Genomic DNA, 12,611 nt, shown 5'->3' on the forward strand with positions numbered 1-12,611 from the left:
TCATTCAGTTCTTCCATGATGTTTGTTATATATTTTCTTCTGCTGGGTTTGAAATTGGTTTGCTCTTCATTTTCCCATTCCTTGAGACTTCATGTAAACAACTGATACTTGGCTTTTATTTTATTAGTGTTGATCTGTAATCTTTCTGTGTTCTGTATGTAGGCATTTAAAGCTATGAGTTTCCCACTGAAGAATTCTCTTGGTTTATCCAAGATTTTGATAACTTGTGTCCTCATTATCAATTACTTTGAGGAATATTTTGATTTCTATCTTTATTTCCTCTTTTACCCAACATCATTGAGCCATAGTTTCCATGACTTTGTGTAGAGATGTTTCTGTTGAGATTTATTTCTATTTTTGTTCCACTATTGTCTGACATGATACAAGGCATAATTTATATATATTTTTTAATTTATTGAGGCTTTTTGTGGCCTAGGGTGTGATTAATCTTATAAAATGTTTTATGATCTTATGAGAAGAACATATATTCAGTAGTTTGGAGTAAAATGTCCTGTAATAGTCTATTAGGACTATTTGTTATAGAATTCCATTTAAGTTCATTGTTCCTTTACTTATTTTCTGTTTGGAGGATCTATTCTGTTCAGTCAGTGGTGTATTGATGGCCTTGGATATTAAGACACTGATGTTTATCATTTTGTTTAGAATGGGTAGAATTTACTTTATGAAATCTGAGTGCTTTTGTGTTTAGTTCATAAATAATATTGTTATGTCTTCTTGTTGAATTGTTCCCTTCACAATTATATAATGACCATCTTGTCTTTCTTTAGTTTTGTTCATTTGAAGTCTATGGTATCTGTTGCAAAAATAATTGCACCAGCTTTCACTTGGTTTTCATTTGTATGAAATATCATTTTACATCATTTCATCTTGAGTCTAAATGAGTCCTTGTGGGTTACATGTGTTTCATGTAAACAACTGATACTTGGCTTTTATTTTATTTTTTAATCAATTCACCCAGCCTATGTCTCTTGAGTGGAGAGTTAAAGCCATTCTTATTTATTTAATGTATTGATTAATGGGGTGGATTTCTGTTTCTAATTTGGGTTAGACCCATATTGCCTTATTTTACCTCTCAAGCCATTGTGGTGCTTGGTTCTAAACATTTTCTTTTTATTATTATTATTATTATTAAATCATAGCTGTGTACATTAGTGCAGTCAAGGGGTACAATGTGCTGGTTTCATATACAATCTGAAATACTTTCATCAAACTTTTTAACATAACCTTCATGGCATTTTCTTAGTTATTGTATGAAGACATTTGTATTCTGCATTTAATAAGTTTCTCCTGTACCCATTCTAAGATGCACCGTAGGTGTGGCCCCAGCAATTAACCCTCCCTCCACATCAACCTCCCCCTCCCCACCCCTCCCTTGTCCCTTTCCTCATATTCTTGTGCTATAATTGGGTTATAGCCTTCATATGAAAGCTATAAATTAGCTTCATAGTAGGGCTGAGTGCATTAGATACTTTTTCTTCCATTCTTGAGATATTTTGCTAAGAAGAATATGTTTCACCTCCATCCATGTAAACGTGAAAGAGGTAAAGTCTCCATCTTACTTTACAGCTGCATAATATTCCACAGTATACATGTACCACAATTTATTAATCCATTCATGGGTTGATGGACACTTGGGCTTCTTCCATTACTTAGCAATTATGAATTGGCCTGCAATAAACATTCTGGTACAGATGTCTTTATTATATTGTGATTTTTGGTCTTCTGGGTATATACCTAGAAAAAGAATCATAGGATCAAATGGCAGGTCTATTTTTAGATCTCTAAGTATTTTCCAAACATCCTTCCAAAAGGAACATATTAGTGTGCATTCCCACAATCACTGTAGAAGTGTTCCCTTTTCTCCACATCCACGCCAGCATCTCTGGTTTTGGGATTTTTTTTAGGTGAGCTAATCTTACTGGAGTTAGGTGATATCTCAAAGTAGTTTTGATTTGCATTTCTGTGATGATTAAGGATGATGAGCATTTTTTCATGTGTCTGAAGGCCGTGCACCTGTCTTCTTTATAGAAGTTTCTTTTCAAGTCCTTTGCCCACCCTGAGATGGGATCACTTGTTCTTTTCTTATTAATACATTTGAGTTCTCTGTGGATTCTGGTTATTAAACCTTTGTCGGAGACATAACCTGCAAATATTTTCTCCCACTCTGAGGGCTGTCTGCTTGCTATACTTATTATGTTCTTGGCTGTGCAGAAGCTTTTTAGTTTGATCAGGTCCCAGTAGTGTATTTTTGATACGGCTTCAATTGCCTGGTGAGTCCTCCTCATAAAATATTCACCCAGGCCGATTCCTTCAAGAGGTTTTCCCCGCACTGTCTTCTAGTATTTTTATAGTTTCATGTCTTAAGTTTAAATCTTTTATCTAGTGAGAGTCTTAGTTAATGGTGAAAGGTGTGGGTCCAGTTTCAGTCTTCTACAGGTTGCCAGCCAATTCACCCAGCATCATTTGTTAAATAGGGAATCTTTTCCCCACTGAATGTTTTTAATTGGCTTATCAAAGATCAAATAATGGGAAGCAGCTGGATTCATCTCTTGGTTCTCTATTCTGTTCCAGACATATACCTCTCTGTTTTTTTGCTAGTACCATGCTGTTTTGATCACTACCGATTTATAGTACAGTCTGAGGTCTGGTAGCATGATTCCTCCTGCTTTGTTTTTATTTCTGAGTAATGTTTTGGCTATTTGAGTTTTTTTCTGATTCCATATAAAACAAAGTATTATTTTTTTGAGATCTTTAAAATATGACTATGGAGATTTAATAGGAATTGCATTAAAATTATGTATTGCTTTGGGTAATATAGACATTTTAACAATGTTGATTCTTTGCATCCATGGGCATGATGTGATCTTCCACCTGTTAACATGCTCTGCTATTTTGGTTTCCTCCATATTTCCTAGTTCTTTGTCTAGAGCTTTCATTTCATTTCTTAAGTAATTTCCAAGGTATTTTATTTCCTTTAGTGCTATTGTGAAGGTGTTGTATCTTTTAGTTCATTCTAAGCTTGCTGTTGTTAACAAATATGAAAACTACTGATTTGTGAACACTGATATTATATCCAAGACATTGTTGTAGTTCTTAATCACTTCCAGGAGTCTTATGGTTGAATCTTTGGGAATTTCTAAGTATGTTACAATATTGTCAGCAAAGAGTGGTAGTTTGACCTCCTCTTTTCCATTCTGGAAAATGGAGGGGAGGGAGTCTAGCATATCATTGCAAGTACCTCATGCCAGGCTCTTACTCTTCCTGTCCACCCTCCCAGTCTCTCCTGAGATGAGGAGAGAACTCTCCCTATTTACTCCTTGGAACTCCAAATCCCTCTCCCTTCAGATCAGTCTGAGTGCCTGTGTTTCCTTAATATACAAATCTGACTCTCAAAGTACCCCATGGATCTAACCCACTGGCATGTCTCTTCTCTCAGTTGTTGTCATGGCTGGGGTCACATCCCCACTTAAGAAAAACAAACCTTTAAGCACAGAGCACTCTTAAAGTTGCTATGGGAAGGAATGGCCACAGTTTCCCTGTACCACTCTCCTTAGAGCGGCACTCAAGTTTCTACCAGTTGATCCTGCAAAATGTTTCACAGAGAAACAGATGTCTCAGCACCAAGCCCACTCACAGTTCTTATGGAAGGCAGGAGCCATGGTCTCTCTGTACCTCTATTGTGCCTGTGGGACATCAGTCTGTGCCACTTGTCAAAGTTGCCAGTGGATGATTCTGTAAAACACCAGCATGGACAGAAAAAGGCTTACCAACACTATTTTGTTTCTTCAAGTTTATGCTGAGACTTAGACAATGAAGCCTTGAAACCAAAACTTAATGTATCAAGTAGTATATTTCATATATAGCAAGTTTCCAGGAACAGAAGTATCCTGTGTTCGCATTCATAACATATTACAAAACTTCAAGTGCAGGTATGTCCCATTGTATTCGTTTAATTGGTTAAATAAGTGCCCAGTTACATAAACAAAGCCTGACTGAATCACTAATTTCTTTGCCAGTGTGCTACCACATGATCGTGTGACTAATTCAATTCTACTCTTACTGCTATTATTGGGCACTGGAAAACTCAAACATAATTCAGCAGCTTTGGATTACTTAGTTTCATTGATGTTTAATCAGATAATTGTAACCCCTCCAAAATAATGTTTTTTAAAAAATCTGCATAATATTACAGAAATAGAAAAAAAACTTAATATAATTGAATTAGTTGGAGGTAAGGGGTAGAAAAATTAGGGAAGGTTCTTCCATTTTTCACCGCTGATTTCACCAGAAAATCTCAAATACCTGAACCTACAAAATGGGCATATTCGTGTATTTACGTATACCTAAATACATACATATATGCTTCCTCTACAAAGTTTAAAAGGTTGCATTACCAGCATACAAATATATTTTTCCAAGAAAATTCCTAATACTGACGAGAAATACCTGAAGTACTTCAAGACATATTTCTAGAAAATGGGACCTCTTCTTTTCTTATCTCTTAGAGAATTTTCCTGCCAAACTTCTATCAATAATCATTTTTAAAACATTTACACCCACATTGGGTAATATACATTTGAAGCATACTAATTAAATGGCCAACTTGGATTTTAGAAAAATGAGGAACAACAAAAACACCCCATAACAAGCTTTAAAACCTTAGAAGGTGGAGTTTAGCTTTTTATATTCTTTTTTACCCACATTATGTTGTACCACTGTTAAAACAGAAGCAGCGTATCGTCCAATATATTTGCAAACATGTGTCACATTTCCTAGCTGCTATCTTTAAATGCAATTTCTACTAATCTAAGTTCTAATTCAAAAGCATCTGGATGAGTCTGAGAGTTGCAGCCAGAATTTCCTTAATCAGTTGCTTCATTCACCTGTTCACAGACTTTTTCTTCACATAAATGAGAAGTTCTATTCTGAGATTTTCCAGAAGAGCTTCACCAATAGGCATGCTCTCAGTTCCCCATTTTACATAACTCCTCAGTAGTTCCTTCTTTGTCTCTGTGTCTATGAATGTGATCCATCCAGCATTGCGCAGATGAGAATCTCAAAAGCAAAGATGTCAACTTCTGCTGTGTAATGCTTTTCTCACACTTGAGGAGCCATGTAGAAATCTGTTCCACATTCTGTGGAAAGGAAACACTTGTTTACACTGACAGGTTCTTCCGGGTTTTTCTCAGAGGCTGACCAAACTTTACCTAGACCAAAATCGGGCACTTTCAGTGTGGGCTCCAAGTCACTGGTATCCAACCTGCTTTGAGAAATCAGGATGATGTCAGGCTTAAAATCTCAGTGGATGATCTGGTTTTTATGCAAAAAAAAAACAGAGCACTACTCAGTCGAAGCATAAAGCTGGTGTTTTTTCTAAGATTGGACTGTCTGGACAACAGACACTCATTCATATCTCCTCCATCACAAAAATCCATCACAAACCGTAAGTAATAGGGTCTTCTGGGATCAAAAGGAATTTCACCTTTTAATGAAGTATATGCAAGCTATAATTGTTGCTATTGGTTGTTGAGTTGTTCCTTTTCTGCTGTCTTAAATTAAAAAAACAAACAAACATTGATTTCAAAGAAGTGAAAGTATTAGACTCTACTTTCAAGCACTGTTGTAGCTCCTATCTTGCCTCATTCCTATGCAGACTGGCATCTACCAATGCATAACAAATGGCTTAAGTTTCTTTAGGTATATGCATCATAGATATAAATGAAACTTTGTTTTAAAGCAAATATTTCAATTCTTGGCACACCCCTATAGATTTCTAATTACAAAACATCTGTATTTAAAGGGAGACTTTCATCTGACTCTTTCATTCCTCTTGTTAAGCAATACTATGTTAATATTATCTCTTTCTTTCTTTCTTTCTTTCTTTTCATAAGGACTTTTTCCAGTGTGACGTTCATGTCATTTCTATTTCTCACACAACAAGACATACATGAGGGTAGCTACTATCTCTCCTCTTTCTCATGGGCTCTGCAGGCCCGCCATTATCAAGCAGATCAGAGATCTACCACTACACCTTCCCTGAACAAGCATTTTAGATTGATCATGTCCCATTCATTTATTTTTGATGTTGGGGAAAATGACAAGGTGGTCTCCTTCATAAATTATTTTCCCAGGCCAATTTTTTCAAGCATTTTCCCCATAGTCTCCTCTAGAATTTTTATTGTTCCATTTCTTAACCTTAAATCTTTTATACAGTGAGAGTCAATTTTTATCAATGATAAGAGGTATTCCACTTGTCTAACCAGTTCTCCCTGCACCATTTATTAAATAAAAATTATTTTCTCTAATGCATGCTTTTGTTTGGTTTATCAAAGATCAGATAGCTATATGTGTCATGTTTCTTCTTCAGGTTCTTTATTCTATTCAATAGATCTACATCTCTATTTTCATGCCAGTGCCATGCTATTTTGATCACTATAGGCTTGTAGTATAACAGGAAGTCTGGTAATGTGATGCCCCCAGATTTGTGTTTCTTTTCTAAAAATTGTACCGGATATTTTTTTCTGATTCCATATGAGATAAATTACTATTTTTCCCAGCTCTTTGAAATATGACATTTGTGCTTTGATGATGATTGCATTAACATTAAACCTGTAGATTTCTTTGAGTAGAATTTCTTCCAAGAGAATTATATTGTCTTTGTTTTTTTACTTTATTTCTGTGATGAATTACATTTATGGATTTATGCATTTTAACATAATTTATTCTTCCAAGTCATAATCATGGTATGTTTTTCCTTTTGGTAACATCTGCCATTTCTTTTCTCAATATTTCATAGTTCTTTTATAGAGATTCTTTACATCCTTTATTCTATGTATTTCCAGTATTTTAACTACTTTAGAGATACTGTAAAAGGTATTGTGTTTTTTTTTTTTCTCATCTTGACTATTATTAGCACATATGAAGGCTATTAATTTGTGGACATTGATTTTTTTTTTATCCTGAGATGCTACTATACTCCTTGAAACAGCTTTGTAGTTCATTCCATGTTTTTTTTTTTCCGGTAAAAGACAATGTCATCCTGAAAGAACAAAGGTTAGACCACCTCTGTTCCTATTTGAATACCCTTGATCTCCTTCTTCTGTCTGATTGCAATGGCTAAGACTAACAGCACTGTGTTGAATAGTAGTGATAATAGTGGGACTGTCTGTGTAGTTCTGGTTCTGAGTGGAAATTATTTCAGTTTTACTCCATTCAATATAATATTTTATGTGGGTTTGTTTGTTGTAGATGACTTCTATCAGTTTAAGAAATGTACCACCTAAGCCTATTTTTAAGTGTTCTTGTCAAAAAAAAAAATATTTTGTCTAAAGTCTTTTCTGTGTCAATTGAGAGAATTATATTGTCTTTGTTTTTTACTTTATTTCTGTGATGAATTACATTTATGGATTTATGCATATTGAAGCAACCTTGCATCCCTGGGATAAAACCCACTTGGTCACGATGAATAATCTTTTTAATGTGTCACTTTATGTTCTTATTGAATATTTTTGAATCAATATTCATTAATTATATTGAAATAAAGTTTTCCTTTTTAGTTGTGCTCTTTACTGATTTTGAAATGCGGGTGATATTGGCTTCGTATGATGTGTTGGGGGAGAATTCCTTACTTCTCTATGTTTTAGAATAGGTTATGCAATATAGGTACTAGTTTCTCTTTGATGTTTTAGTAGAATTCTGGTGTGAAATCATTTGGCCCAGAGCTTTTCTTTTTTGGAAGATTGTGTATTGTTAATGCAATTTCAGTGCTTGATATAGGTCTATTCAAAATTTCTAATTCTTTCTGGCTGAGTTTATCAAGGTGATGTAACTCTATGTATTGGTCCATTCCCTCTATGTTTTCATATTTCAGGGCATAGAGGTTTTTGTAGGAAGGATCATGTAGGATTGTAGAGGATCATTTATCTTTCTTTGGTATTTGTTGTTATTTCCCATTTTTTGTTTCTGATTAAGGTCATTAAAGATCTTATTTTCTGTTTCTGGTTAAATTAGCTAAGGGTTTATCAATTTTATTAATCTTCTCAAAGAATCAGTTTTTTTTTTTTTTTTTTGCTAATCTTCCCAATGATTGTTGTGTTCTCAATTTCATATAATTCTACTCTAATATCATTTATTTTCTTCTGCTAGGTTTGGGGTCGGATTGTTCTTCCTTTTCCAGTTGCTTGAGATGGCCTTGGTTGCTGACTTGTTGTCTTTCTGTTTTCTGGATGATGGCCTCTAATGCTATATATTTTCCTCTTAGCATTGTCATTTCACTATCTCACAAGTTTTGATAGCTTGTGATTTCATTATCATTTTGTTCAATAAATCTAATAATTTCCTTCTTAATCTTGTTTTTGACTCAGATGTCAGTCAGCATAATGTTTGTTTTTTTTTTTTTGTTTGTTTGTTTGTTTTAGTTTCAATGGCTTTAATTGGGAGTGAAGAGTTATGATGTTGTTGAGTTCAACTTTCATTTTGTGATGTTCCAAGAAGATATAATGAGTAATTTCTATTCTTTTGATTTTTGTTAGCTAGACTTGTGTCCAAAGATATGATCAATGTCGGAGGCTGATGAGAAAAATAAATATTCAGCTTCATCAGAATGAAATGTTCTGTGTATGTCTGTTAAGTTCATTTATTCTTGGGTTGTGTTTAAATCCATTATTTATTTGTTTATTTTCTGCTTGGAGTATCTGTCCAGTACTGTCAAATAAGTGTAAAAGTCTCCAACAACTATGGTGCAGGAAAATATCATATTGTTCAAATCATTTAAGGTTAGTTTTATATATTGAGGTGTGTTTAGGTTGGGTACATAAATCTTTTTTTTTGTTTTTGTTTTTGTTTTTGTTTTTTTTTTGTAGAGACAGAGTCTCACTGTACTGCCCTCGGGCAGAGTGCCGTGGCATCACACGGCTCACAGCAACCTCTAACTCTTGGGCTTACGCGATTCTCTTGCCTCAGCCTCCCGAGCAGCTGGGACTACAGGCGCCCGCCACAACGCCCGGCTATTTTTTGGTTGCAGTTTGGCCGGGACTGGGTTTGAACCCGCCACCCTCGGCATATGGGGCCGGTGCCCTACTCACTGAGCCACAGGCGCCGCCCCATAAATCTTAATTATTGAAATATCTTTATGTTGTGTGTTTACCTTGACAAATATGTAGTGTCCATCCATAGCTTTCTTTATTTTTTGTTTTTTTAAATCCAATTGTATCTGAAAATAAGATTCCAAGCCCTGCTTTTTTCTGATTTCCATTTGCCTGGATAATTGTTTTCCATCCCTTCACCCTGAGTCTTGTTTTGTCCTTAGAGTTTAGATGTGTTCCTTGGAGACAACAAATATTGGGCTTAACTTTTTTGTATGTAGTCAGCCAGCTGGTACTTCTTTAGTGGGACATTCAAGCCATTCACATTTATTGAGAGAATGGATAGGTACAGTGGAGCTTTGGTCATCTCATTTGTCAGGTGTCTAGAGCTTACATTTATTCCTTGTGCCATTGTGGAAGCTTTGCCTTGTCCTTTAATTTCTGGGTGTGTTTACTTTGGTGATGGACCATCTTGCTGATCATTATGAAGAATAGATCTGTGTACTTCCTATAGAGCTGGTCTAATTATGACATAGTTCGTTAACATTTTCATGTTAGTGAAATATTTGGTTGCCCCATAATAAATAACACTCAGTTTAGCAAGATACATGATTCTGGGCTGAAAATGTTTTGTTTAATAAATTTAAAGGCTAATTACCATCCTTTTCTGGCTTGAAAAGTTTCTACTGAAAGATATGCAGTCATCTGATATCTTTCCCTTTGTAGGTAAGACTTTATATGCCTGGTTGCTTACAGTATTTTCCCCTTCATATTGACTTTAGCAATTTTAATTACAATGTGTCTAGGAGATGCTTTGTTTGGATTGAGTAGTGGTACAGTTCTGAAATCATCTACACTCTGAATTTCCGTGTCTTTCACAATGCTTAGGAAATTTTAGACCATGATAACTTGAAGTAGAGTATCAGTGGTTTCAGGACCATTCTCTTCTCCTTCAAGAGTCCCTAAAAATGGGATATTTGATATTTTGGAATAATCTCATAATTCTCTCATGAAATATTCTGTTTTTGTTCTCCTTGCCTCTTTGAATGATTGGGATAATTCAAAGCCTGTTTTTAATTTCTGGAATTCTTTCTCCTTCATGTTCTACCCCAAATAATGAGGATCCTTATTGCGCTTCAAAATTCCTTGAATGTCTCTTTCAATTCCTTAAGCTCTGATATATCTTTCCTCATTATGTCCATATCCTTGGTGACTTTGTCTTTAAATTCACTAATATATTGAGACAACTTTTGGACTATTTTTTGGGTTTATATTTCTGTCTTCTCCTCAATCCCAATCATCTTATTTGCCATCCATATTCTGAATTATATTTCTGACATTTCATCAATTTTGCTACAGGTGGTATCTTCTGCTGTATCTCCCTTTTAATCTCTTGAGATAGTTTATCTGTTCCTATTTTAATGTTGCAAGAATTCTTCTGCTGGTTCTTCCCATAAGTGTTTTCAGCTATATTTTACTGTACTGTTTTAGATGAAATGACAGATTGACCCCGAACAGTTATTGAGACATAATCTAATTGGGCACCCTCAGGAAGTAATGTATAGACCTATTTTGGAACTAACACTGGCAGGGAAAGACCGAATCTTGAGGTCCCAGGAAATGGAAGTAACCACTTCTTCATCAATGAGCTGGAGCTTATGATTGTGGTCCTTCTCCTACAGCTTTGCAATGCTCCCTTTCAGGGCTGCAGTGAGTGTCTTTGAGAACCAGCTTCCTTGGATAGCACAGCCTGATTCTGTTCTGGTGTCAGTCTTTCCTACAACCAGTTCAAAGGAGCCACAGTATTTCACTGGTACCTCTGCTGAACAAAGAATTGAGTAGCTGTGCCCCTGCTCCTGCTGACAGCAGCTGCAGGAGGGAAATCTATGGATAGTCCCACTGTTCCTGCCCCTCACTTGGCACCACCACCACCTCCCTCCCCCCACCATGAAAACAAACTCAAATTAGCAGCAAACCTTCAGCTCCTTCCAACTATGGACAAAGAACAAGAATTCATGTTTGGATTATGTTTTTGATGTGCTATTACATCCATTTCGCTACTATTTTCTTGATAATTTTTACAACTATATTACTAAGAGATAGTGGTCTGAAGTTTTCATTTGCATTTTTCCCTGGCTTTAGTATCAAAGTGATAAAGGCTTCATAGAACAAGTTAGGGAGGATTTCCTCCTTTTTCGTATTCTGAAATAGTTTCAATAGAAATACTATCAGTTCTTCGTATGTCTGGTAGAATTTGGCTGTGAATCTATCTAGACTGGGGCTTTCTTTCTGTCAGAAAATTTTAAATTATTATTATTGTTCCACTCTCAATGCTTATTGTTGGTCTTCAGGATTTCTATTTCTTCCTGATTCAGGATTTGGAGGGTGTGTGTTTTCAGGAAATTATCCATTTTCTCTAGTTATTCTGTTTTGCATGTATAGAGGATTAAATAGTACTTATAAGTAATATTTTTATTAATTTATTTATTTTTATTGTTAAATCATAGCTGGGTACATTAGTGCAATCAAGGGGTACAATGTGCTGGTTTCATAAACAATCTGTAATATTCTCATCAAACTGTTCAATATAGCCTTCATGGCATTTTCTTAGTTACTGTATGTAGGCATTTGTATTCTGCATTTAGTAAGTTTCACCTGTACCCATTCCAAGATGCACCGTAGGTGTGGCCCCATCCATTACCCTCTCTCCACCATCACCTACTCCCTCCCTTCACCTTTCTTGGCCCTTTCCACATAGTCTTGTGCTATAGTTGGGTTATAGACTTCATGTGAAAGCTATAATTTAGCTTCATAGTAGAGCTGAGTAAATTGGATACTTTTTTCTTTTCCTGAGATACTTTGCTAAGAAGAATATGTTCCAGCTCCATCCATGTAAACATGAAAGAGGTAAAGTCTCCATCTTTTTTTAAGGCTGCATAATATTCCATAGTATACAAGTACCATAATTTGCTAGTCCATTCTTGGGTCGATGGGCACTTGGGCTTCTTCCATGACTTAGCAATTATGAATTGGGTTGCAATAAACATTATCAGTAATATTTTTTATGTCTGTGTTATCAGTTGCAGTATCTCATTTTTCATATCTGCTTAAGCTCATTTGAATCCTTTCTTTTCTATTTCTGCTTATTCTGGCTACAAGTTTATCAATTTTATTGAACTTTTTGAAGAACCGTCTTTTTATTTTGTTGATCCTTTTCATTTTTTGGTTTCCATTGTATGTAATTCTGCTCTGCATTTTGGTGAGTATTTTCATCTGCTAGCTTTGGGTATGATTTGTTCTTTTTTTCTACTTTCTTAAGGTATTACATTAGGTTTTTAATTTGTAAACTTTCTTTTTTATGTAAGCACTTAAGATTAAATTTTCCCTTTAGCATTACTTTTATGGTATCCCATAGGTTTTGGAAATTTGTGTCACCTTTGTTGTTAAAGTGAACTTTTATTTAATTTAAATTTTTATTTTGTCAATAACCCAAGGATCTTTCAGCAG

At 35.1% G+C, this 12,611-nt stretch overlaps 1 pseudogene; it reads right to left on the minus strand.

Annotated features, from left to right (window-relative positions):
- Window positions 1–4,793: 4,793 nt before the first annotated feature.
- Window positions 4,794–11,157, minus strand: LOC128576908 (serine/threonine-protein kinase PDIK1L-like; annotated as a pseudogene).
- Window positions 11,158–12,611: the final 1,454 nt, after the last annotated feature.

Source organism: Nycticebus coucang, chromosome X (genome assembly GCF_027406575.1).
Source record: "Nycticebus coucang isolate mNycCou1 chromosome X, mNycCou1.pri, whole genome shotgun sequence".
In the NCBI taxonomy this organism is placed as follows: domain Eukaryota; kingdom Metazoa; phylum Chordata; class Mammalia; order Primates; family Lorisidae; genus Nycticebus; species Nycticebus coucang.